This window comes from Cupressus sempervirens, chromosome 11 (genome assembly GCF_028749045.1).
Source record: "Cupressus sempervirens isolate cs-2001-9-10 chromosome 11, ASM2874904v1, whole genome shotgun sequence".
Taxonomy (NCBI): domain Eukaryota; kingdom Viridiplantae; phylum Streptophyta; class Pinopsida; order Cupressales; family Cupressaceae; genus Cupressus; species Cupressus sempervirens.
Genome location: NC_143128.1, coordinates 182,217,869 through 182,244,680, shown reverse-complemented (window position 1 = coordinate 182,244,680; position 26,812 = coordinate 182,217,869).

The window sequence follows — 26,812 nt, the reverse complement described above, 5'->3', positions numbered from 1 at the left end:
GTTCAAAATACTTGATGGCTTCACTAGGTCTATTGAAACTTTCAACAAATTATTTTCTCTTTTTAGATCATTTCTTAGTTGTTCATTCTGCAACTTCAATGTTATGATATCAATATCTTTTCTATTCAATTCATGATTTGCAATCATATTTGGATTCAATGTTTATAGTTGCATGTGAGCAATCCTATTCACCTCTGATGCATTCTCTTCTAGTTTGTTGGTTTGTATCCATTTTTCATCTTCAATCATGACTTTGTCTTCTTTAGCTTTCTATTTCTGCTCAGTCACCTCACATAGAAATACTAATTGAACTTCTTGTTCTGTCTTGAGATTTCTAACCTCCTCAATTGGAGCTCCATTCTTTTCCATCAGATCTATAACTGCTACATCAAATTCACTTATGTTTTCATCTATAAATATCTTAGTAGTGTCAATCTCTTGGTGATGTGTGTCATTATCTTTGATAGCTATCTCTTTCCTTCTTGTCAATGATCATTTTAACTCATCTCTTGCTTTATTCAACTAATGTAGGGCAAGATATATTTCAATCTTTTGGTTCTCAATAGTCTTTACCAACTTGTAGACTTCCATCTTCAAGATCTTTCCTCAAAGCTTGAAAGTTTTCCTTTCTAGAGAACTGTGCTCTAATACCAATTGTTGGAAATACAATAGGGAAAGAGAGGGGGGGGGTTTGATTCAGTTGTTCAAAACTTCAACCATAAATTTTGGTGTAGAAGCACCCACAAGAAATCAATATCAAACCTTGGATCCACATATAAAACCTTAGATCTCAATATAAAACCTTAGAAAGATTAATCAAATAGGCATCTAGACCAAATTGTATGACCTAGTTCTAAGACCGACATTGTTATAAGTCCTTGGTCAACTATGGTCAAAGATGGTCAAAAGGTCTAGAATCTTAGGATTTTAGATTATTTCATGTTTTATCATGTTTAGGACCTATTTGGATTATTAGACTTAAGTTTTCATAATATTTTCTTATAAAGTGCAAAAAGTGCAAAAAATGCAAAATTGCTTAAAAAGTTGTTAAGCAACTTTTTGCAAATCAAAGAAAAATATTCCCCAATGGCCATAAAAAATTTTAAATTTTTTTATGACCATTGGAAGGCCTATAATAGGCCCTTTCAAGTGGGTGATAGGCATAGAGAATGTAATTTTAACTTTCAATCAATAAATTCCCTATTTTTACAATAAACAACTTGCTACCTTTTGTCATATGGATTCATCCAAAGTTTAAGAACTACATTTTTGGATAGGTGGATGAAGTAAATTTATAGTGCTTCTAGTTTGAAGTCTCCATATATTCTCTAACTCAAGATATTCACATTTTTTTTTGTAAGTAGGTCCTGATTTCTTGTTAACCTAGGGTTTTGAAGCATTTTTAAGCATAGAGGAGGATTTCACCATGGGAATTTAATAGCCCCTACTGAAATCCTAGGATTTGATATGTATTATAAGATGCAATTGGTTTTAATTTTGTACTTGTAGGGATCATTGATATAATTTGATGCCCTAAACATGCATTTCCCATGTGCATGCTAGGAAAAGGATGCAACATCTCCCACAACTCCAACCAGACTTGGCATTAAGGCTTGAAATCAAGTTTTTAACTTGTCTAGGGTTGTCCTCACATGTTACCAAATTTTTTTTGTAGTATGGAGCCCTAGAACATGTACTTCCTTTGTAAATGGAATCCTAATTGCCCTAGTTTCCTAAGTGAGAAACTAAACAAAAGCCCATTTGTTTGTGTCATAAAACCTTGGTGCCTTAGTATGTTTTGAAAGTCCAAAAAGGGTGTCCAAAACTGAATTTTTTCCCCTCGGTTATGTGGAGACATTTCCTTTAAAATCTGATTTTCATCAAAAAGGGCTACTAGCCTTTTTTGGATGGCTTAACAAAGAGACTATGTCGAAAAACTTACATAGTTTGGTTTTAATCATTATTTCATGTCATTGGTGACCCAAGTAGACTATTCCAATGTGTTGGAGTCTTCCTTGGTCATTTGAAGAAGTTTAAGGTTGTTCTCCCAAAATTGGTCAATTTGTGCATTGCAAGCAACTTGTGATAAGTTTTCTTATTCATAGGGTTCCCTAATGATTAGGGTTTTCCTTGTTTGAGTGTAGGGTTGTGATAACCTGGTATCATCCTTGTAGCACTTATGATTAGTTCTTGCACATTTGATCATCTTTACCAAGAGATTTGGTTGAAGGACTTCAATGAAGAGGGTTTTTGGACTAGTTGATCATCATTTGATCAATCCCACTAGGCTCCATTGCATACAGTGGTATCAAAGCCATGGCTCTTACTGAAGAAGATGAAGAAATCCATACAAGGGTAACAAATGCTGAACTAGCAAAAATAGTGAGAGAATAAAGAGCAACAAATGACGCTCTTGCACAAAGGTTGAGAGAACTGGAAGGCAGGGTAGACAAGCAAAAAAGGGGACAATCTAATGATGAAGATCAAGATTTTGAGGCTAATGATCTTGAAGAATAAGGTGAACTACCTACTAAATAGATACCTCTCTTTATTTCTCTCAAATCCATGGAGAAAAGAAGCATGGAGGGGAAGTTGGAATTACCAACATTCAATGGAAAAATGAATGTTGATGTAGCATTGGATTGGATATAAGCCCTGACTAGTTTCTTTGAGTGTAAAGACATCCCAAAGAAGCTAAGGGTAAATATGGAAAAGTACAAACTGAAGAGAGAAGCCCTAACTTGGTGGAACTTCATCCAGATAGAGAGGTTGAAGAAAGGAAGAAACATGATTTCTTCTTGGGATAGAATGGTGGTACTAGTCAGGGAGACATATGTGCCTGAAGACTATGGTGTACAACTCCATAGGAGGAAATATAGTCTAAAGTAAAAGGATCTAGATGTTAGTTCCTATACATAGGAGTTCTTAAAATTGTGTATGGAGACCAACATAGTAGAGGATGAGGAAGAAAAATTGGCAAGAGACATGAATGACCTTAATCTACCCATCCAAGAAGAACTCAACCTTCACACTGCCAGTTCTGTGAACAAGTGCTATCAATTAGCACTTAAGGTGGAATAAAAATGGAAGAGGAGGCAGGATCAAAATAAAGGCAAGGCAAATAATAAAAAAATTCAAGCCCAAGAATAATTCTTGGAACAAGGGGCAGAATAGTGGAAAAAAACCTACTAATCATAATAAGGATTAGGGAGGACAAAATTCTAAGGGAAACTATAGAGAAGGAAAGTATTTTAGAGGCAGAGGAAGAGGTAATAATCCTCTCACATGCTATAATTGTAATCAAGTAGGACACCATGTAGGAAAGTACCTTGAAAAGAGAAACAATAATCAAGGGGAAAGAAGAGCACAAATTGTGGAAGAAGAGAAATTCGATTCTAGAGAACTTGAACCTGAGCAAGGAGCATGTCTAATGATGAGGCAAGAATTTTTTGCAGATCCCTCATAGGTAAGAGCCACCCCAAAGAAAGAATCTCTTTAGGACAAGGATCAAGTGCCAAGGCAAGGTATGCAATTTTTTGATTGATTTAGGTTCTACTAAAAATCTAGTTTCCTCTAAAATAGTAGGAAAAATTAAACTACCTAAGAAACCCCACCTCTTTCCATATCATATCTCTTGGCTAACAAAGGATCAATAAACCTTAGTGACATAACAAGCATGGGTAGAATTTTCTCTAGCAGACTTGAAGGATAAGGTACTTTGTGATGTTGTAGAAATGGATGCATCTCATATACTTCTAGGAAGACCTTAGAAATATGATGTTGATTCCATCCACCATTGCAAGAAGAATACCTATTCTATAACTAGGAATGGTGTAACTTTCACCAAGAATCCCATGGCTGATCCTAAAGTAGAACCTATTGTTGTAACCATAGGGGATAAATAAATGATTAAAACCTTGAAGGAACCTAATGCCCAAGGTTTTATTTTGGTCTCTAAGCCAAAGGAGAACATAATTTCTAAGGACAAGGATCATATCCCTAAAGAAATATAAGATTTGTTGCAAAAGTATAGTTAGGTTATTGTTACTGATCTGCCAACAAGCCTCCCTCCCATTAGAGATATCAGTCACCAAATTGACTTGATACCTAGCTCTTCTCTACCTAAAAATGCACCCTATAAAATGACACCAACTCAACATGCTAAAATTGCCAAGTAGGTGAGTGATTTGTTGGAAAAAGGTCTAATACAAAGGAGTTTAAGTCCTTGTACTATTCCATCTATCCCAGCTCCTAAAAATGATGGAAAGTGGAGGTTGTGTACTAATAGAAAGGCTATCAATAAGATTACCATAGGGTATAGATTCCCCATGCCTAGGATTGAGGATTTATTGGATCAACTAGGAGGAGCTTGCTATTTCACCAAGATAGACTTGAAGTCTGGCTACCATCAAAGTAGAATAAAACTAGGTGATGAATGGAAGAAAACATTCAAAACTAATGAAGGTTTTTTTGAATGATTAGTAATGCCCTTTGGGTTAAGCATTGCCCCTAGTAGTTTAATGAGGCTTATGAATGAGATATTCATAGATTTTATTGGAAAATTTGTTGTTATTTACCTTGATGACATACTAATATTTAGTCATAGAAAGGAGGAACATCTTGATCATGTGGAACAAGTACTAAGGAGGCTTCATCAACACAAGTTGGTGATCAACTTGGAAAAGTGCATGTTTATGAAGAAGGAAATTGTGTTCCTAGGATTTGTGATTTCATAAGGTATCCTCGAGATGGACCCTAAGAAGGTTGAAGCAATCATCAACTAGCCCCCACCAAAGAACCAAGGTGGTGTAAGAAGTTTCCATGGTCTTGTCACCTTCTATAGGAAGTTTATCAAAAACATCAGTCATGTGTGTGCACCCATGTTTGACACCATCAAAGGAAGAAAGAAGACTAAATTTTCTTGGAAAAAGGAAGCCAATGATGCATTTCAATACTTGAAGAATAGTATCTCTTAGTAACCAATCTTGATTCTACCTAATTTCAATAAGGTTTTCACTATGGAAATTGATGCAAGCAATTTGGCCATAGGTGTAGTCCTAAGTACGGAAGGTAAGGCAATAACTTTCTTTTCTAGGAAACTAAATGATGCTAAGAAAAATAATTCAACTTATGACTTAGAGCTTTATGCCATGGTACAAGCCCTCAATAAATGGAGGCACTATCTAATCCCAAAGGAGTTTGTAGTATATGGTGTGACAATCATGCATTGAGTCTCTTCAATTTTTAGGAAAAGCTATCTATCAGACATCTGAAATGGATGGAGCAGTTGCAGGATTATACTTTCAACATAAAACATAAGAAAGGTGTTGCAAACAAAGTTGCTGATGCCCTCAGTAGTAGGGTTGGTATAGTTGAAGAAGTACAACTACAAAGTGTGGGAACTGATTCCCTCAAGCATTTATATGTTGATGATCTTGATTTTGTAGAGATTTTTCAAGTTTGCACAAAGATGGTTGGAAGATACCATAAAATTTTTGTTGAATATTTGATTCAGAATGGACTCCTATTCAAAGGAGCTTAGTTATGCATTCCCAAATGCTTAATGAAAACAAATATCATCAAGGATAAATACTGTGGTGGTCTAGGAGGGCATTTTGGTATTGACAAGACAATAAACATGGTGAAAATAATCTATTATTGGCCAAAGATGAATAATAAGGTAAAGAAGTTCATTAAGACTTGTACCATCTATTAGCAAGCCAAAGGTATTTCAAAAAATTAGGGTTTATATCAACCCTTATCAATCCCCACAAGAGCTTGGGAATCAATCTCAATGGATTTTGTCATGGGGCTTCCTAGAAATAAGCAAGGTTTTGATAGTGTTTTTGTGGTAGTGGATAGATTTAGTAAAATGGTCGATTTTATACCATGTAAAAGCATAAATGATGCTTCTCATATTGCACATCTTTTATTTAAGGAAGTAGTTAGGATCCATAGTTTACCACAAACTATTATATCAGATAGGAATGTAAAATTTTAAGGCCATTTTAGGAGAACACTTTTTAAGAAACTTGGTACTAACTTAACCTACAGTTTTTCCTACCATCCACAAATTGATGGGCAGATTGAGGTGGTAAATAGATCTTTTAAAATCTCCTAAGATGCCGCATAAAGTAGTATGCTCAGAGTTAGAATCTACTCTTGCCCCAAGAAGATTTTGCATTTAATGACTCCATGAATAGATAAATAGGCAAGAATCCCTTCCAAGCAGTGTATGGTCTTCATCCCAAGGGACCACTGGACCTGGTAGAACTACCATTTGATTTCAAAATTAGTGCTCAAGGAGAAGAGCTAGTAGAACTCATTACAAAGGTGCAACATGAGGTCAAGGAAGCATTATAGATATCACCATTGAAATACAAGGAACATGTTGATAAGAAAAGAAGGGAAATCTACTTCAAAGTTGGAGATAAGATTTGGGCATATTTGAGAAAAGAGAGACTACCTAAAGGTAGATATTCCAAACTTTAGATGAAGAAAGTTGGACCATGTAGTATACTCAACAAGACAGGTGAAAATGCATATGAGATCTCTCTTCCCCCTACCTTGAAAATTTCTCCAGTCTTCAATGTTGTAGATCTTACCCCCTACAAAGGCATAGCAAGTTCAACAAGTGAACAAGGTGAGAAAGTAGACATCCATAGTGAAGACTATGTAAATGATCTACCTCAAATAAAATTAGTGGAGTTAGAAGAAATTTTGGACACCAAGCTACTAAAAAAAACTAGAACCAAGAAGTACATGAAGTACTTATTCAAGTAGAAAGGGCTCCCCAATATTGATGCAACTTGGATGACAGAAGACCAGATCAAACAACATGGTACTTCTATGGAGCAATTACCCTCAAGCAGGAACTTGAGTTTTCAAACACAAGGGGAGTATGGTGTAGGAGCACCCACAATAAATCAATATCAAACATTAGATCCACATATAAAACCTCATATCCACATGTAAAATCTTGGAAAGATTAATCAATTAGGCATCTAGACCAAATTGTATGACCTAGTTCCAAGATTGGCACTGTTATAAGCCCTTGGTCAACTATGGTCAAAGATGGTCAAAGAGCCTAGAATCTTAGGATTTTTTATTATTTCATGTTTTATCATGTTTAGGATATATTATGGTCATTATATTTAAGTTTTCATAACATTTTCTTGTAAAGCACAAAAAGTGCAAAAAATGCAAAATTGCTTAAAATAAGCAACTTTTTGCAAATCAAAGAAAAAAATTCCCTAATGGCCATAAAAAGTTTGAAATGTTTTTGTGACCATTGTAATGCCTATAATAAGCCCTTTCAGGTGGGTGGTAGGAATAGAGAATGTAATTTCAACTTTCAATCAATAAAATCCTTGTTTTTACTACAAACAACCTACTGTCATGTTTCGTATGGATTTGTATGGATTCATCCAAAGTTTAAGACCTAAATTTTTGGATAGGTGGATAAAGTAACTTTCTAATGCTTCTAGTTTGAAGTCTCCATCTATTCTCTAACTCAAGATATTTACATTTTTTTTTGTAAGTAGGTCCATATTTCTTGCTAACCTAGGGTTTTGAAGCATTTTTAGGCATAGAGGATTGGATATGTATTTTAAGATGCAAGTGGTTTTAAGTTTTTACTTTCAGGGATCATTGAGAAAATTTGATGCCCTAGGCATGTGTTTCCCATTTACACGCTAGGAAAAGGATGCAACATCTCCCACAACTCCAACTAGACTTGGCATCAAGGCTTGAAATCAAGTTTGAAACTTTTCTAGGGTTTTCCTTGCATGTTCCCATCATTTTTTTAGGATGGAGTCCTAGAACATGTACTTCCTTTGTAAATGGAGGCCTAATTGCCCTAGTTGCCTAAGCAAGAAATTGAACAAAAACCCATTTATTTGTGTCATCAAACCTTGGTGCCTTAGTATGTTTTGAAAGTCCCAAAAGGGTGTCCAAAAATTAATTCTATTATCTAGGTTGTGTGGAGATATTTCCTTTAAAATCTAATTTTCATCAAAAAGGGCTACTAGCCTTTTTTGGATGGCTTAACAAAGCGACTATGTGGAAAAAATTACATAGTTTTTTTTTAACCATTGTTTCATGTCATTGGTGACCTAAATAGAATATTCCAATGTGTTGGAGTCTTCCTTGGTCATTTGAAGAAGTTTAAGGCTATTTTCCCAAAATTGGTCAATTTGTGCATTGTGAGCAACTTGTGATAAGTTGTCTTATTCATAGGGTTCCCTAGTGATTAGGGTTTTCCCTGTTTGGTTGTAGGGTTGTGATAACCTAGTATCATCCTTGTAGCACTTGTGATTGGTGCTTACACATTTGATCATCTTTACCAAGGGGTTTGGTTGAAGGACTTCAATGAAGAGGGTTTTTAGACTAATTGATCATCGTTTGATCAATCCCACTAGGCTCCATTGCATCAAGTTAATTCACCACAAATCCATCTAATAATTTTCTTGTAAACTTAAATAGCTAGTGAAACATGTTCATCTATAGTATGAAAAAAAATAACATTCAACACATGTATGACACAAGATATTTGGTTACTCAAAAACCCTCCAATAAAAAGGTAAAAATGGGGTGGGGATGACACCCACAAATCTCCACCACTGCAGTAATAAAGTGCATCCAATGAAGGCTACAATAATTGATCATGAAACATGATCTACCCTGTGAAAGGTCTTCCTTGTTAAAGGCTTACAAGATTGTTAGATCTTACCCTATTAAAGGATTTCAACACCCTGTTAGAAATGTGCCTGTTAAAAGGACTTTAACTTACAATGAACTAATCACCCTATTAAAGGATTTACTATAGCCTGTTAAGACTACTTTGCTAAGAGATTTAACTGATTCACCTATTAGAATGTCTCAACAATGATCCTGTAGTTAACACTCTGCTACTAGATAATAGATCACCTCTTTCCTAATGTGTAGCTGATCCTCACTGATTAGATGTATCTCTTCTATCATCTAATTCCTTTCCTTTGTTCTCCTCTAACTAATTTTACAATGTATCTCAATTCAAAACTCCTTAGTCACCATGAATGCTCTATTTGTGCATGTCCACTTCTCTCTTTTCTCCTTCCACATTCATAAAAAGTTTAGGGTTTATCCTCCTTAAGAAGACCTAGGTGACTTAGGGGTAGGTATGAATCAATGATTGTGATTCAGCCATATTCCACTTAATCCTTCCCTTTTTCTAATTGGCTACATGTACTACATAGGGATCTTTAATAAACATTCATCCTTATCATCTAGAATCATAAAAAAATCCTTAAGTTGACTAAAAAATGGTTTACATAGTAGTTTGTACCATTACAAAAAATATGTCAAAATTGTATTACTTATTGAAGTGTTTGATGCTCGACATCCACTATCTCTTCAATATTGTAACTCAGCCTCTAAATGATTCAACATCTATTGATCACTCGGCATCTAAATGACTCAACACTTACTATCTGCTCGACACTTGAGTGTCTCGACACTTACTAGTTACTCAACATAAACTATATATCTCTTGCTCGATATATACTATCTGACAACTTATGCTTGGCATACATTACTTGTTTGGCATGAACTAAGTAAATGAATTATGTATATTGTCACTCATATGTCAAAACCAATCTGAGATTAACATAATACATGTGTTTGTTCACTATCAAGGACTGGTGGATATTTATTGATGATTGTGTTTGTCCCCCATAAATGTGATTCATTTTCCATCAATGGTGTTTCCATACTTAATTGTTATTAATTTGATATATTTTGTGAAAACACTGATTGTTGCTTTATATTTGTAGTTGATATTCCTTAGCTTCTTCCTTGGTAGGTCCCCATAGAGTTGTAGACTCTTTGGATGACTTGCAACACATTGGATGAGCCACCTTTTTTGTTGAATACTATGTGAGGATTGATCAGAGAAGGTTGGGTCATGTCTGCACATTGAAAGGGATTGGTGCACCAAGGTGGATAGGAGATAATGCATTTTACTGGTTGCATATATTGTATCTCAAACTCAATACTTGTGATGGCTCAAAATATCATTCACACCATCTTTTTCATATATAATGATATTATAGAGTCAATTCACTTCCTATTATAATGTTCATCCATACAAGTGTTTGCAATATTTAAATTCTTCATGCCAAAAAAATTATCCTACATTTTTCAAATAATGATATCAATAAAAAAATTTCAGTCCCATTGAAATTATATTATTTAATCTAATTGATCTGTAAGTTTTTAGTAACAACTCTTGTATGCAATATCATCTACATATGGAAGTTCCCTCTACTTAATCTAACTATTCCAACATCAAATATTAGAATTAAAAGCTTTCACTAAATAATTCAGTCAAAATTTTGTATTTTATTCTAATAAATCACCTGCTCTGATACCATGTTAACTTATACATTAAATTAATAGGAAATAGGAATTTCAAAATTGGATTCTTATATGATATGTTATTATACTTATTGATTTCTTGTGTTTCAAGTTACTCTTCCAAATGAATATGTCTATGATATAAAGAGCCATGTCTCCCATATAGGTATGTCTCTTTTTAATATCTTAGCTCACATTAGTCATTGCTTTGACATAGATCACACATGATATTTTGTTAATGTATTATAATGATTATAATATTTGATAAAAAAATTATATAGTATATCTTATCAAATATTATTATAATGATAATACATTAAGAAAATATAATTTATGATATATGTTAAAACAAAATTTATAATTTATTATCAATAATTCTAATGCTCCATGATAATAATAATGAAGGATAGATATATAATATTTAAGGTCAATAGGTCATTCAAAAAAATGATTTGATTGATTGGAATCATCTAATCACAACTATAATCATTAACAATTATCAACCTATTGGACTATTTATATCACTTGTGACAAGGATCATTCTTTGTATTTCAAAAAAACATTTAGGTCTTTTGATTGTTTATGATTATATCTTTAGTAAAATTTGTTTAGGTTTTTTGGGGTGTCTTTGACTACATATTTATCTCTAGGATATTGATGTAGAGTGGTTAGTGGAAGCGCAGCGGGTTCAATCCCACACCTTTGATCTTTACAATAGATCAAACTAGAACCAAGTACTTCAAATAAACAACCTTTCCAATTGTGAACTCATACATACACTAACCCACCACACCTTATGGGGAACTTTTATCTTTTGGATCAAACCAATTCTCACTATAATTAGGGAAATCCTCAATTACCCTTTGACCCTATCTTGAAATGTGAAGGTAAACTACTTTAACACCTTGTTTCCCATGCCCAAAACTTGAAGCAAAATCTCCACAACAACTTCTAGAGAGTGAAAATATTTTTTACTACCATAGAAAATCATTTCATGATCATCTCAACAAGTCCCAACAACCCATTAACTATCTAAGATCAAAATGCACAATTTTGACCTACTATGCTACTAGCCCTATGAAACCACTTAATGGGAAATAACTTCAAAAATTTCAAAAAAACCTAGAAAATTAATTAGGGTTATAGTTACCCTTTTTAGACTTATATCAAATTTCAAAGAATCAGTATCCAAATCCACTCATGGAACCCTAAACATTTACTATGTTCACAGATCTAATAGGCCTCATAAGGCTTGGTTAACAAAGAAAGTACTAATGGATAGGTTCATGAAATTGGGAAAATGATTCAAAAATCCTTCTTCCCACTTCTCTTCACCAATTCCATCAAAAAAATTGATCTTTATAGTCCGCTATGTAGACTATGTACATAAACTTCAATTTCATAGGCCAAATCCAGGACTTGTTTGACCTAGGGTTTCATGGTAGGGTGGGTGCACCAAGATGGTGTATAAAAAAGTGGACTCCATGAAAAATAAGTAGAAAATACACATAAACTGACCATGTTATGTGTACTTTTAGAAAAATTCAAAATGGGGCTTGGCTCGGTAATGAGGCAAGAAAATAATATTAGAAAAACTTCCACTTATCCATAACATGATTGTGTTTTAAATTGCTAATAATGTGATCCTATATTTAGTGGTAAAAATAAATTTTATTATCCCATGGATTTGGGCCATTTTCATGCCCAAAACCATGAACAACAAACATAAACATCATTTCCACCCTCTAGTGTGATCGTGTTTGACTTCCTCAACCACCTACCCATCTAATTTGTCGACAATCTTCAATGACACCTTAACAAAAAGGTTAGAGATGGGTAAGTGCACCAAGTTGTAGTGCCAAAAGGGGGGTATAAGTGGATATCTTTTTTCTAAAATCAGCAATTTCTAAACTTCAACAAGAATTTGAAGATAGTTACACTCAAAATTTTAAGATATGACAAAAACAAAAGTAGTAGTCTTTTGAATCTATTTTGTAAACTACTAATTTTTTTTCCAAAATGGTTTAGTTTTAGGTCCTCAAAAAAGGGGGCCACAAAAAGTGGTACTGTTTATTTAGAAAAAATATAACATAGTACAAAGTGTGGCCCCCCTAAAATTTTAACTTTTTTTTTGAAATTCTTTAATCACTCTGGTCAAAAGTTATGTAACACCATGTAGTTTATCTTAGATTTTTTGGGTAATTTTATAATGTGTATTTTTTTAAAATAATTTTTTAAATTGGACACATCCTAAAAATGTGAAATATCTATGTGCTCCCCCTAGAAATGATTAAAAACTAATCTAAAATCAAAACTTCTTTTTTTTCAAAGCGCGTAGAATAGTTTCTAAAAAACTAAGTTGTTGCGAAATTCAATGAATGAGCTAAAAACTACATTCCAATTAGTACATGTTGGTTTTTGACAAAAAATGGACATACATTCAAAATAAATTATAGTTGAAAGGCTTGAAATAGTTCAAATAAAAAATAAATTATATGGTTATATAGCTAACACAAAGACCTACAATGTCATGTAACCTGATTTTATTGATGCTCAACCATGAGGAAACTTGAAGGAGAGCTGACAAGAAAAATCAATCATTTTTGTATATTTGCAACAAAAAACATTTCAAACTAGTTTAGAGACTCCAAACCTTTGGGTTGGATCCCAAGGAAAAACCAACCCTTAGGCTTGGTAGAATGTAAAGCTTTGACTAGTGCATGCATGCTATAGTGCACACATGCTATTTGAAGCTTTTTAAAATTTGGGTCTTAATAGCACGTACGCACTTTAGTATGCACACAGTATTAAGACCTAAATTTTAATAGAGAGGGAAGGAGAGAGGTAGAGAGGGTAGAGAATGAGAAAGATTAGAAGATGGGAAGAGAGTAGGAGGTGGGATGTGGGATAGGGAGGGAGAGAGAGAGAGAGAGAGAGAGAGAGAGAGAGAGAGAGTAGGGGATCAAAGAAGGTGGGATAGGGAGAGAGGGATGAAGAGAGAGAAAGAGAGAGTAGGGGATGGGAGAGAAAGAGAGAGAGAGTAGGGGATGGGAGAGAAAGAGAGAATGTAGGGGATGGGAGAGAAAGAGAGAGAGGGATGGGAGTGTGTGTGTGTGTGTGAGAGAGAGAGAGAGAGAGAGAGAGAGAGAGAGAGAGAGAGAGTATGTGATGGGAGAGAGAGTGAGAGTGAGAGAGTAGGGGGTGGCAGAGAGAGAGTAGGGGATGGGAGAGAGAGAGAGTAGAGAGGGAGGGAGAGAGTGAGAGAGAGAGTAGGGGGTGGGAGAGAGAGAATACAAGATGGGAGAGAGAGAGAGTGAGAGAGAGAGAGTAGGTAGTGGGAGAGGGAGTCAGAGAGGGAGAGTGAGAGAGAGGGGATAGGAGAGAGAGATAGAAAGAGAGTAGGGGATAGGAGAGAGAGAGAGAGAGAGAGAGAGAGAGAGAGAGAGAGAGAGAGAGAATAGGGGATGTGAGAGAGAGAGTAGGCAGTGGGAGAGGGAGAGAGAGAGAGGGGATGGGAGAGAGAGTAGGGAGTGGGAGAGAGAGTAGGGGATGGGAGAGAGAGTAGGGGTGGTAGAATGAGAGAGAGAGTAGGGGATGGGGGCAAGAGGGAGAGAGAGAGAGTAGGTGGTGGGAGAGGGAGTGTGAGAGTGAGAGTAAGAGAGAGGAGATAGGAGGAATGGGAGTGTGAGAGAGAGAAAGTAGGGGATGGGAGAGGGGATGGGAGTATGAGAGAGAGAGTAGGGGGTGGCAGAGAGAGTAGGGGATGGGAGAGAGAGCGAGAGTAGGAGGGAGCAAGAGTAGGGTATGGGAGAGAGAGAGAGTAGAGAGGGAGAGAGAGAGAGAGAGAGTAGGCAGTGGGAGAGGGAGTGGGAGTGGGAGAGTGAGTGAGTGAGAGAGAGAGAGATTAGGGGATGGGAGAGGAGAGAGAGGGGGTTGTGTGAAAGAGAGAGTAGGAGATGGGAGAGGGGAGAGAAAGAGAAAGTAGCCTAAGAGAGAGTAGGGGATGGGAGAGAGAGAAAGAGTGAGAGAGTAGGCAGTGGGAGAGAGAGTGGGAGAGGGGGAGAGAGAGAGGGGGATGGTAGTGTGTGTGTGTGTGTGTGAGAGAGAGAGAGAGAGAGAAGGAGATGGGAGAGAGTGTGAGAGTGTAAGAGAGAGTAGGGGGTGGTATAGAGAGAGAGTATAGGATGGGAGAGAGAGTGAGAGTAGGGGATGGGAGAGAGAGTAGAGAAGGAGAGAGTGAGAGTGAGAGAGAGTAGGAGATGTGAGAGAGAGAGAGTGAGAGAGAGAGTAGGCAGTGGGAGAGGGAGAGAAAGTGAGAGAGAGTAGGCAGTGAGAGAGGGAGTGGGAGAGGGAGAGAGAGAGTAGGGGATGGGAGAGAGTGAGAGAGAGAGAGAGTAGTGGATGGGAGAGAGAGAGTAGGTAGTGGGAGTGAAAGTGGGAGAGGGAGATAGATAGATAGAGAGAGAGAGTAGGGATGGGAGAGGAGAGAGAGAGAGAGAGAGAGAGAGAGAGTGAAAGAGAGTAGGGGATGAGAGAGGAGAGTAGGGGATGGGAGAGGAGAGAGAGCAAGAGAGTAGCTTGAGAGAGAGATTAGGGATGGGAGAGGTCTAGACAATGAGAGAGAGAGTAGGTAGAGGGAGAGGGAGAGTGAGAGAGAGAGTGAGAGAGAGTAGGGGATGGGAGAGTAGAGTGACAAAGAGTAGCCTAAGAGAGAGAGAGAGAGTAGCCTGAGAGAGAGTAGGGGATAGAGTATGAGAGAGAGTAGGTAGTGGGAGAGGAAGTGGAAGAGGGAGAGGGGGAGAGAGAGATGTGGGGATGGGAGTGTGTGTAAGAGAGAGAGTAGGGGATGGGAGAGAGTGAGAGAGAGAGAGAGTAGACAATGGGAGAGTGAGTAGGAGAGGGAGAGAGAGAGAGAGGGGGATGGGAGTGTGTGTAAGAGAGAGTAGGGGTGGAAGAGAGAGAGTACAGGATGGGAGAGAGAGTGCAACTAGGGGATGAGAGAGAGAGAGTAGAGAGGGAGAGAGTGAGAGTGAGAGAGAGAGAGAGTAGGGGATGGGAGAGAGAGAGTTAGAGAGAGTAGGTAGTGGGAGAGGCAGAGCAAGTGAGAGAGAGTAGGCGGTGGGAGAGGGAGTGGGAGAGGGAGAGCAAGAGAGAGAGTAGGGGATGGGAGAGAGAGTGAGAGAGAGTAGGCAGTGGGAGAGGGAGATAGATAGAGAGAGTATCATGAGAGAGAGAATGAGAGAGAGTATTCGATGGGAGAAGAGAGAGAGAGTAAGAGAGAGTAGGGGATGGGAGAGGAGAGAGAGAGTGAGAGAGTAGCCTAAGAGAGAGATTAGGGGATGAGAGAGGTCCAAAAAATGAGAGAGTAGGTGGTGGGAGAGGGAGTGGGAGAGGGAGAGAAAGAGAGAGAGCAGGGGATGGGAGAGGAGAGAGAGAGTAGGGGATAGAGTGTGACAGAGAGTAGGTGGTGGGAGAGGGAGTGGGAGAGGGAGAGGGAGAGAGAGGGCGGATGGGAGTGTGTGTAAGAGAGAGAGAGAGAGAACAGGAGATGGGAGAGAGAGTGAGGGAGAGAGTAAAGGATGGGACAGAGAGAGAGTGAGAGAGAGAGTAGGTGGTGGGAGAGGGAGTGGGAGAGGGAGAGTAAGAGAGAGAGAGGGGTTATGGGAGTGTGTGTAAGAGAGAGAGATTAGGGGATGGGAGAGAGAGTGTGTGTGTGAGAGAGAGAGAGTTGGTGGTGGGAGAGGGAGAGGGAGAGGGAGAGCGAGAGAGAGAGAGGGGGGATGGGAGTGGGTTTCTGTAAGAGAGAGGGTAGGGGATGGGAGAGGAGAGAGAGTAGGGGATTGAGGAGAGAGATTGAGAGAGAGAATAGGGTGTGGGAGAATGTGAGAGAGAGTAGGGGATGGGAGAGAGAGTAGGTGGTGGGAGAGGGAGAGAAAGAGAGAGAGTAGGGGTTGGGAGAGAGAGAGAGTAGAGGATGGGAGAGAGAGAATGAGAGAGAGAGTAGGTAGTGGAAGAGGGAGTGGGAGAGGGAGATAGATAGATAGAGAGAGTAGGGAATGGGAGAGAGAGAGATAGGGGGTGGGAGAATGAGAGAGAGAGAGTAGGGGATTGGAGAGAGAGAGTAGGTGGTGGGAGAGGGAGAGTGAGAGAGAGAGTAGGGGATGAAGGAGAGAGAGTGAGAGAGAGAGTAGGTGATGGGACAGGGAGAGCGAGAGAGAGAGAGAGAGTAGGCAGTGGGAGAGGGAGTGGGAGAGGGAGATAGAGAGAGAGTAGTGGATGGGAGAGGAGAGAGAGAGCGAGAGAGAGTAGGGGATGGGAGAGGAGAGAGAGAGTGAGAGAGAGAGTAGGGAGAGAGAGCAGGGGATCGGGGATGGTGGGATAGGGAGAGATTATTTTTCACATAATGTGTACGCACTATATGAAAACACCAAAAAAGGTCATAAAGAAAGTTTGGGTCCCTACTGATCCATATTCTTCTTTTTATCTATTGTGTATTTTGTTGTTCTGATAGAAAACATGGGTTTCATGCTGTTGAAAGTTAGCAAACACTATTTGAAGGCTTTTTAAACATTCTTTCATTCTATTTGAAGCTAGTAAACACCAAATTCAATTATTGGATACACTATTTGAAGGCTTTTTAAATATTCTTTCTATAGAAAAGGTTAGTGCAGTCCTTTTTAAATATTCTTTGTTATTATATAGAGACAAATTTGATTATAACTTGACATGTTGTTTAATATATAGTGAATTAATTGAAATTTGTATATTTGAATGAATTGTTATTTGGAAATGGTTAGAAATTTGACAAGTTTTTAAATATATATTATGTATTCATTGGAATAATTGTAATTTGTATATGTATTTGAATGATTTGTAATTTAAAAATTGTAAGTAATTCAGATGTTTGAATAATTTGACAGATAGAAATCATCATCATGCCAAGGAAGAAACCAAAAACTCAAACAACAGAAGAGAAGGAGAGAGATATGAAAATTAAAAGAGATAAAATAAAACTACTACGTGATAAAAGAAAATTGCAAAGCAATAATGAAGAATTATCTTTCAAAGAGAAACAAAAACCACCAATACAAAGAAACAAAGAGGAAGAATTGGAAAGACAAAGAGAATGAATGAGACTATTACACTTAAGAAGACAATTGAATTGTGAAGCTACACCATCTTCCAATGTTGGAGTCATATCATCATCTCATGTTGAATAGACACTAATTTGTAGATCTAATGATGTACACACTCCATCATGTCATGTTGAAGCTACAACATCAACATATCAAGTAGGTGATATTCCATCTTTTGCATCTTATTGCCAAGGCACATCATCTTTGGTTCAAGGTACGCAAAGCACTCAACCTTATGTTGATGTTCAAAATGTTGAGGGAATGAAAGAGATTATAACACCTTCTAGAATTCATTTTAGAAGACCAAAATATTTGATTAATATTGATAACAACATTTTGAAATCAATGCCTGACAAAATTAGCAAATACACTTGTCAAAGAAAAGTTAATCGTATGTGGAGATTATTATTTGAAGAACTAAATATTACAGGTCAATGCCAATTATTTGTTGAAATGATGAGGAATTTGAAATTTAGGCCTATCATGAAGATTCTTGGGCTAAGAATGATGGATGATTCAAATAAAAAAAATATTGTAAAGAATATAATGAGTGCTTATGAAAAAGTGGGTTCTAAATCATGCATCAAAGATAGTAATATCACAAGATGAGTACTTATATCAACAATAGTAAGTACCCAAATGAAGAAAGCTTGACTCATGAGAAAGACAAGAAAAATATTGAAAATCGGTAGAGGTACTCTAAGGAGAGCCATGCTAAGGTGTGAGAGATTTGAAGATCCAACAAAAAATGAGTTATGAACCTTTAGTGGTAGACTTATACTATGAAATGTAAAGAAATTAGTGAAGCTTTGAAATCATTGATCGAATATTTTTGGATAAATAACATGTGTTTTCCCTAATCAAAGAGATGTTGTAAGAAGGAGGATTGGTACCCAAAATCGTGACCCACATGCAAAACATATTTTGGACTCAACTCAGATACAATTTTTTGCAAAATTTATTGGTATGTATCCTAAAATTTGAATAAGTTAATTTTTTTTGAGATGGGTAAACCTTTTTATGTGAAGATAAATCTTACACACACAACTTTTTGTTGTAGGATACATATTGAATATTCTAATTGTTTTGATGTTTTAGACATATATGTGTATTTTTTCATTCTAAGTTTGTTTTACAGGATTGTGACATGAATGAGCCACCTAGATCTTCAAAGAAATTCATATCAAACATTTTATGTGAAATAGGGGATGGCCAAAAATTTTACAAGACATCATACTTGGAGGGTACATACTTAGTTTGTGGTTCTTCACAACTTTTATCAACTTGTGAACATATGGATAGTACATATGCAATTGAAAATGAAATAGTAGATTACGAAAAATATAAGATAGCGACATATGCTCTAAAAGATGGGAAACAGGGTAAAAGATGTGATTTAGTCATTGAAAAGATTCTAGTGTATGAGTTCATGAAGATTTTTCATGAAAATATTATTTACGAGTATGCAAGGCATACACATAGAGCTTGATGGCTAGATTTGCAATTCAAGTTATGCAAAGTTACATTTCCACTAGATATTGTTGTTTTTGCTATAGACTTCATAGAGAACTACACACTACAACCACAAAATGAGGTGAAAGAAAAGTATTATACTTCTCAACAAGTTTCCATATTGATTCACATAACAATCATGCATTCACCTACAAGTACAGAGGATAATAGGAAGATTTTGAGGGAGTACTATTTTTTCATCAACAATGATCGATCACATTCTTCAGAGTTTATACATGGTTGTTTTCAACTATTTTATGGAGATTTGGCTAATAGGAGCATGCCATATCGTCAGCACATTATTTGGTTAGATAATTGTGCATCTCAATTCAAGAATGCACAGATGTTCTGTTGGTTGAGAAACATGCACAGGTTGTCTAGAATTCAATTTATGTGAAATTTCATAGAGGCTGGTCATGGAAAGGGAGAGCACAATGGTGCAGGCACATGCATCAAAAGAGCCTTAGATCATGAAAAACTAAAGTACAAAGATGGAGCAATATTGGAAAATGAAAAATCCATCTTCCAGTGGTGTAATACTACAATGGGTCTAGGTAAGGAAGGCGAGTCTATAGTTCGTAGAATTTTTTGGTTGATAGATAATACTAACATTGCACCATATGAAGATTGTTGCATAGTAATAGAATCAAGTGAGTTGCACTCTTTTAGAAGCTCTGATGTAGGTTCATGGAGTATCCACACACAAAAAATGGCATGCTATTGTCCATCATGTGCAAAGAAAAATTGGGATAAGTGTGAGTCGACTGAAGGGGTGGACAAATTGGATATACGAGTTTTGGACCCAATTGACACCTATCGTCCCCCACAAGCACTGAAAATGGTAGAGATAGATTCATCCATTGACTTTGACTGCTTGTCTGATCTAGTGCAACCTGGTAATATATATATATATATATATATGTCTTTGTAATTTCAATATGTAACTTTATAAATTTTACCTTAGTATTTTCTGAGTTAATGACCGCATTTTGTACATTTATCACTAAGGCCATGTTTTTGCCATTATTGCACCTAAAGACAATAAAGAAGGGACAAGTTATTATTTGTGTCATTGTGTCCAAGCCAAACAAAAATTAGATCACTCAATTATAGATGGTGAAAGTTTATAGTACCATATTGATGTAGTAGTTGTAACCGGCACATGGCTTAGACAATATTTTATGAAGAACCCTTACTTGTGGTTATTCAAGGATTGGAAAATAGAGAGGAAGATTCTTCATTATTTGAACCTTGTCGTATCAAATGTCCACTTGATAAAATATGGTGGAAAACCACATAATAAGACTCTTTGGAAAGTTTGTGAGTCAAACCATGAGGCAATACTTGAGATATTAAAATGTAGAGAAAATCCAGTTGGTTCATTAGATTGAATAGGGAGGGAGAGAGAGAGAGATCTAAGCCAAAGAGACACAACCCTCCAATGGGTAATAAATAGTCATTCTGAGAATCTTAAGCAAGTGCATCCAATAAAGAAAAGGAACATCATTGAAGGATCTATATACATATATGAACATTAACCAATAAAAAATATAAAGGAATACAGATATTGAGTATTGTATACAACAAAGATTTTTCCAAACCAAAGACAATAAGTCATTCATAATAGTCATACAATTAAGAACTAGATATATATGAACTTGATTATTCTTACATATGTATACAATATTATTGACCAAATCAAAATTAGCAAAATTATATTGCACATATTCTCCATTACAACAGCTCATGGAAGCTTTACAATTTTAATAGTTATGTTCTTTAGTCTTGAAAATGGACATTACAAATATTGCTCACTAATCCTTTACAATAGAAAATGTTTATAAAAAATGGCATGTACTTGTATGAGAACATTATCTATTATAGATTTCCCACACTGAAGTAGCTGGCTAGCCACTCAAAAAATAGTAACTGAATGCAGGTGGGATCATAAAGATACCTTAATAAACTAGTACCCCCTTTACTCAAGCAACATATTGGTCATCTACTTGACTGGGACATGTTTGGGAACTGACAATCTCCATTTAAACTCAAGTCTCCATTTAAAGGTGGCAATGAGCTTTTTGTTTTTTTGTTAAGATCATTAATATATTTCGATGAATGCACAACGAGTTCATTGATTGGTTAGAAGCTTAAGGATAGGTGTTTGGCTTGATTTTAAGCACATTTATGCTTTAGGAGGACCTACAATGGTCATTGGCAATGTATGAGCAAAAGTTCCTCAAGCAACAAAAAGTAGCTAGCAACTTTTTAAAAGTTACTTAGCAAATTTTCTCATTTTTTTTTGTTTTTACAACTTTACTAAGAGGCTAAAAATCCCTAACCAAACACAAATACCGATGGGAAGAATATAAAGGTGATGAGAAACCCTAAACCAAGAGTTGGTGAAAGTCATTGTATGGCTAAAGTTCAAAACAACAGACTATATGTAGCAATCTTTGAGGAACAGTCACTTTCATGACTAATTTCTTGTGAATAGAGTGGAGTTTTGTGTAAATTTTCAATGCATTATTTTTTAGATTCTTATAGCTTTGGTAGTGTTTTATAAAATTCTTTTCAAACTATATAGTGTGTTGCCTATTTTGGCATACCATGTAAATTAGGGGTTGTATCTTTGGTTTCTATCATGGGAAAACCATGGAACCTTGGAATCTTGAAGTGCAAACCCCATTTTTTTTGTACAAAAGTTCAAGGCCCTTGGATGCATGTGCAACATTTTTTTTAGCTTGCCCTAGGTGAATACAACAGTATTCAGCTAGGAGTGGACAATAGTAATTTGGCTCTAGAATGCAGAGGAATGGGTCTTAAGCTAAACCCTTTGGAGGGATTCAAGAGGACTTTAAGAAAGTTTTATGTTGTGAAGGATAAGTTTTGATAATCTTGGGAAGGTTTTTAAAAAGTGAGGACAATAGGGAACCCTCAAAACCCTCAAAACCCCTTAATTTTAGCATAATTGTTGTACAATTTTTTGGTGGCTCAAGACACCAAAAATCCTTTAGGGTTTTTCATTGGCCACAATTGTTCTTATTACCAAATTTTATGAAATATTAATGAAAAGTTGGTAAAAGCCCTAGAAATTTGCAAGGAGGCCTAATTGGGGCTCCTCTAGTAGCCCAGTTTATGAAGGAACTATTCAATCGGGTATCAACCGAACTTGAATATCACTTTGATCATGTGGAATAGGTTGTAAAACCTCTATAAAACTCCTCACAATTTGTGTTAGATCTTGTGTTGGTGAAAAACCAAAAATGATCCTTATAAGCTTGTAGAGAGTTGGTTGCTAGAGAGCAAACTTGCAATGCTAAGGAGTTTGAATTCTTTACTTGGTCGGTAGGTTTGGGTAGGTTGAGGGATCCTTGAATATAAAGGAATCCTAGAGACCATTAGAGATGTCAGAAGAACACTTAGATCCAGTTGAGGATCAAGAGCATAGACTAGCTAGTCTATCCCAAGCTTCCCCATCACATGCCCAACTTGAGTATCCTGGCTTCCGAAGTCCTATAAATGTAAGGCCATTGATGAATAGGCATTTATAATTGAAAAATTTGTGGTTTTGGAATAACGTGCATGACCAAATTCTTTGCCTACTAATAAGCCAATTTGAGGCTTCACTTCACATTGCTCCATGGATAATTCTATTGCACTTGTTACTTCTCTATCTTAAAATTTTGTGTTTTTGTACATGTGCACTCTTTCCCAATAGGTATAGGTTTTGTCTCATTATCCTAAGTAATTGGCATACCCTAGATGGGACCAAGATAACCATTTTCTTTTGAAATGTCCTTTTATCTCAGATTAATCTCTCTATTAAGTGGGTTTTCTATATCTTCCTATGTATATTCAATAGATGTAGCTACAATTCCTCTATATATTAATCTTTCCTTTGTAGGAATTAGAAGGCATGGGGAGTCAGGCCAACTGTTGGTTATTGTATTAAAAAAGTAGTCACTAGATTTCACTTGTAGGACTTGGAAAAGGTTATAGACTATTAAAAAATAACTAAAAACACCTAATCCTAGGCTATCTTGACCAAAAATTCAAAAAGACCCAATTTTTCCTAATTAGCAACTTTTGCTCATATCTTGCACAAAGAGGCCTAGGCATATATATCTTGCTCATATCTCTCTCACCATGCATCATGGGATCAAACTATCTATTTTTTTAGCTTTGGGTGGTTGGGTAAACCCTAGCCCCAAGCTTCGCCCATCTCATTGAGCACTCAAACATTTTCGGGCACACCGAATCAAATCATCCCTAAGAGTCACTAAATGCCATAGGGTAGCGATCTTTGACGGGGCATATCTCGAAGCTCATGTGAGGTATGGATGTGATTCTAGGTGCTATAGGATTTTTTTTTAGAGACCTAAAATAACCTCTCTCTCTTTTTGGACATCTTATTCCATTTTGATTTTGTGACCCCATCTCGGGTGATGCTGAAACTTGTAGTGTTGGCTAGTACAAAGTAGCCAACTATCAAATCTCCCTCATCATTCCTCGTGGCATATAACTATCTATTCCATTAGCTTTGGGTGGTTGGGTAAACCCTATCCCCAAGCTCCTCCCATCCTATTAAGTACTCGAACGTTCTCGGGCACACTAAATCGAATCATCCCTAAGAATCACTAAATACCATAGGGTAGTGATATTTGACAAGGAATATCTTAGAGTTTGTGCAAGGTATGGATGCAATTTTAGGTGCTATAGGGTTGTGTTGTGGAGACCTACAATAACCTCTCTCACTTTTTGGAGATCTTATTCCATTTTGATTTTGCAACCCCATCTCGGGTGATGCTGAAACTTGTAGTGTTGGCAAGTACAAAGTTGCCAACTTTCAAATCTCTCTCACCTTTTTTCATGGGATTAAATTGTCTATTTTGTTAGCTTTGGGTCACTGGGTAAACCCTAGCCCCAAGCTCCTCCCATTTTGTTGAGCACTTGAACGTTCTTAGGCATGCTAAATCGAATCGTCCCTAAGAGTCACTAAATACCATAGGGCAGCAATATTTGATAGGGCATATCTCAGAGCTAGTGCAAGATATGGATGAAATTCTAAGTGTTATAGGACTATTTTGTGGAGACCTATAATAACCTCTCTCACTTTTTGGAAATTTTATTCCATTTTGATTTTGTGACCCCATCTCGACTGATGTTGAAACTTGTAGTGTTGGCTAGTATAAAGTTTCCAACTATCAAATCTCTCTCACCTTTCATCGTGGGATTGAATTGTCTATTCTATTAGCTTTGGGTGGTCGGGTAAACCATAGCCCCAAGCTCCTCCTATCCCATTGAGTGCTCAAAAATTCTTGAGCACGCAGAACTAAATCATTCCTAAGAGTCACTAAATGCCATAGGGAAACGCCCTTTGATGGGTCATATCTCAGAGCTCATGCGAGGTATGGATGTGACTCTAGGTGCTATACAACCCTATTTTAGAGACCTATAATAACCTCTCTCACTTTTTGAAGATCTTATTCTATTTTAATTTTTTGACCCCATCTCAGGTGATGTTGAAACTTGTAGTGTTGGCCAATACATAGTTGCCAACTACCGAATCTCCCTAACCATTCCTCATGGGATCAAACTATCTATTTTGTTAGCTCTAGGTGGCCAAGTAAACCCTAGTTTAAGCTCCTCCCATCCTATTGATCACTTGGACATTCTCGGGCATGTTGAATCGAATCATCCCTAAGAGTCACTAAATGTCATAGGGAAACAATCTTTGATGTGCATATCTTAGAGGTTGTGCGAGGTATGGATGTGATTCTAGGAGTTATAGGACTGTGTTGTAGAGACCTACAATAATGTCTCTCTCTTTTTAGAGATCCTATTCCATTTTGATTTTTTGACTCCATCTCAGGTGATGTTGAAACTTGTACTATTGGCCAGTATAAAGTTGCCAACTGCTGAATCTCCCTCACCATTCCTCATGAGATTGAACTATCTATTTTGTTAGCTCTAGGTGTCCAGTAAACCCTAGCCCCAAGCTCCTCCAATCCCATTGAGTGTCGAAGGTTCTTAGGCATGATAGACCGAATCATCCCTAAGAGTCACTAAATGCCATAGGGCAAAAATCTTTGATGGGGCATATCTTGGATCTTGTGTGAGGTATGGATGCAATTCCAAACACTATAGGATCATTTGAAAGGCCAAGGGCACGTCATGACCTTAATGTGTGAGCACTCTGCATCATTTTGGATGCAAATTACATTAAAATGAAATACATTTTCAATGTACTTAAAATGTAAACAAGAAAAACAAGATATATATTATGATAACCAATAATGTCATACATTAGCAAACATATAATATATTATGATTTCCAATAATGTCATAAGTCTAATAATGTCATGCATCAAATATATGTCATACATCAAATATAAAATTTCATATATACATCAAATTTATATCAAATATGTCCACCAACATAAAATCCAACATATATGTTCACTAATACCAAAACATGTGTGTCTATCAACTATATCTTCTCCTTCCCTTGAGGGGAAGGAAACAAATCCCTAGAGGTCTTCGATCATTGTGTGGAGGGAGATAATGGGGATGATGGGTTCTTCCTCACATGCTCGCTCGTCCTCTTGTTTAGGCTCTTTTGTAATTCGAGATGATACAAAAAAAGTAGATATGAATCAATAATTATTATACTTTAAAATCAAATAAATATACATACAAAATTAATCATTTTCTTACTGCCATCAAATAGTCACGCTGTACGTCTACCTCAAGGGCTTGAGGACGATCGGGTGTAATAAGACCCTACAACAATTCAATTAATATAATCACTTATAAATAGCATTTGAAATTTAAATACTAACTATTATAAATAACAACTAAAACCAATAAAATTCTTTCATACCTCAGTCAATGGCTCTAAACTAGCCATCGTTGCAAGAACTTCATGATCGATGGACTAGTGAAGATGAGGAGGAGTCTCAGATGTAAATAGTTGCATGTCATATAATACAATTTACATGTAACATGAAGCATGAAACAAATATAATCAAATGAATTAAATTAACATGAAACAAATATATCTCTATGAAGCTTGTATCATGCCTAGGCTCAGAGAATTGATGCACATGCATAATTTTTTTTTGTCAATCATTCATATGATTACTTAATAAATATATGTATTAATTTAAATGATTAAATTGACACATACCTCTCAACTCATTAGTGGGATGAAAAATGGGGCCAGGGAATTTGTACTAGGGCCAACAACACTCTTACCCTAAATTTTAAACAATGTCAATACATATTCACTATACAAACGAAATGTGATCAAATTAGTTTATTATAATTGTAATTTACCTATGTGCCAATGCCAAATGTGTCACTCAGGAACTCATCAGTGACTATTCCATCATCCATACTGTCTCCAACACAATTTCCAAATGTGCATAAGGATCCACATGATGTGCACATGTGACCGTGATGCACAAAAGGCTCATCCTCAACTAATGCACTAGTGCAATGAATGAGGGTTTGCGTCAAAGCATTGATAGTCCCTAAAGTGCTAGTCTCTACATGTTCCTTCACAACTGAAGGAATAATCACATGCTCACCCTATGGCTTGACAACGGGTGTCCTAACTACATTAAGGTCATGACGTGCCCCTGGCCTCTCAAATGATGACCCCCCACCTCTACCTTGAGATTCTAATATATTAAAATAATTGGGGATCTCCCCAAGGACAATTTCACAATACAATTTCTTTAAGAAATACATTGGAACCTCGT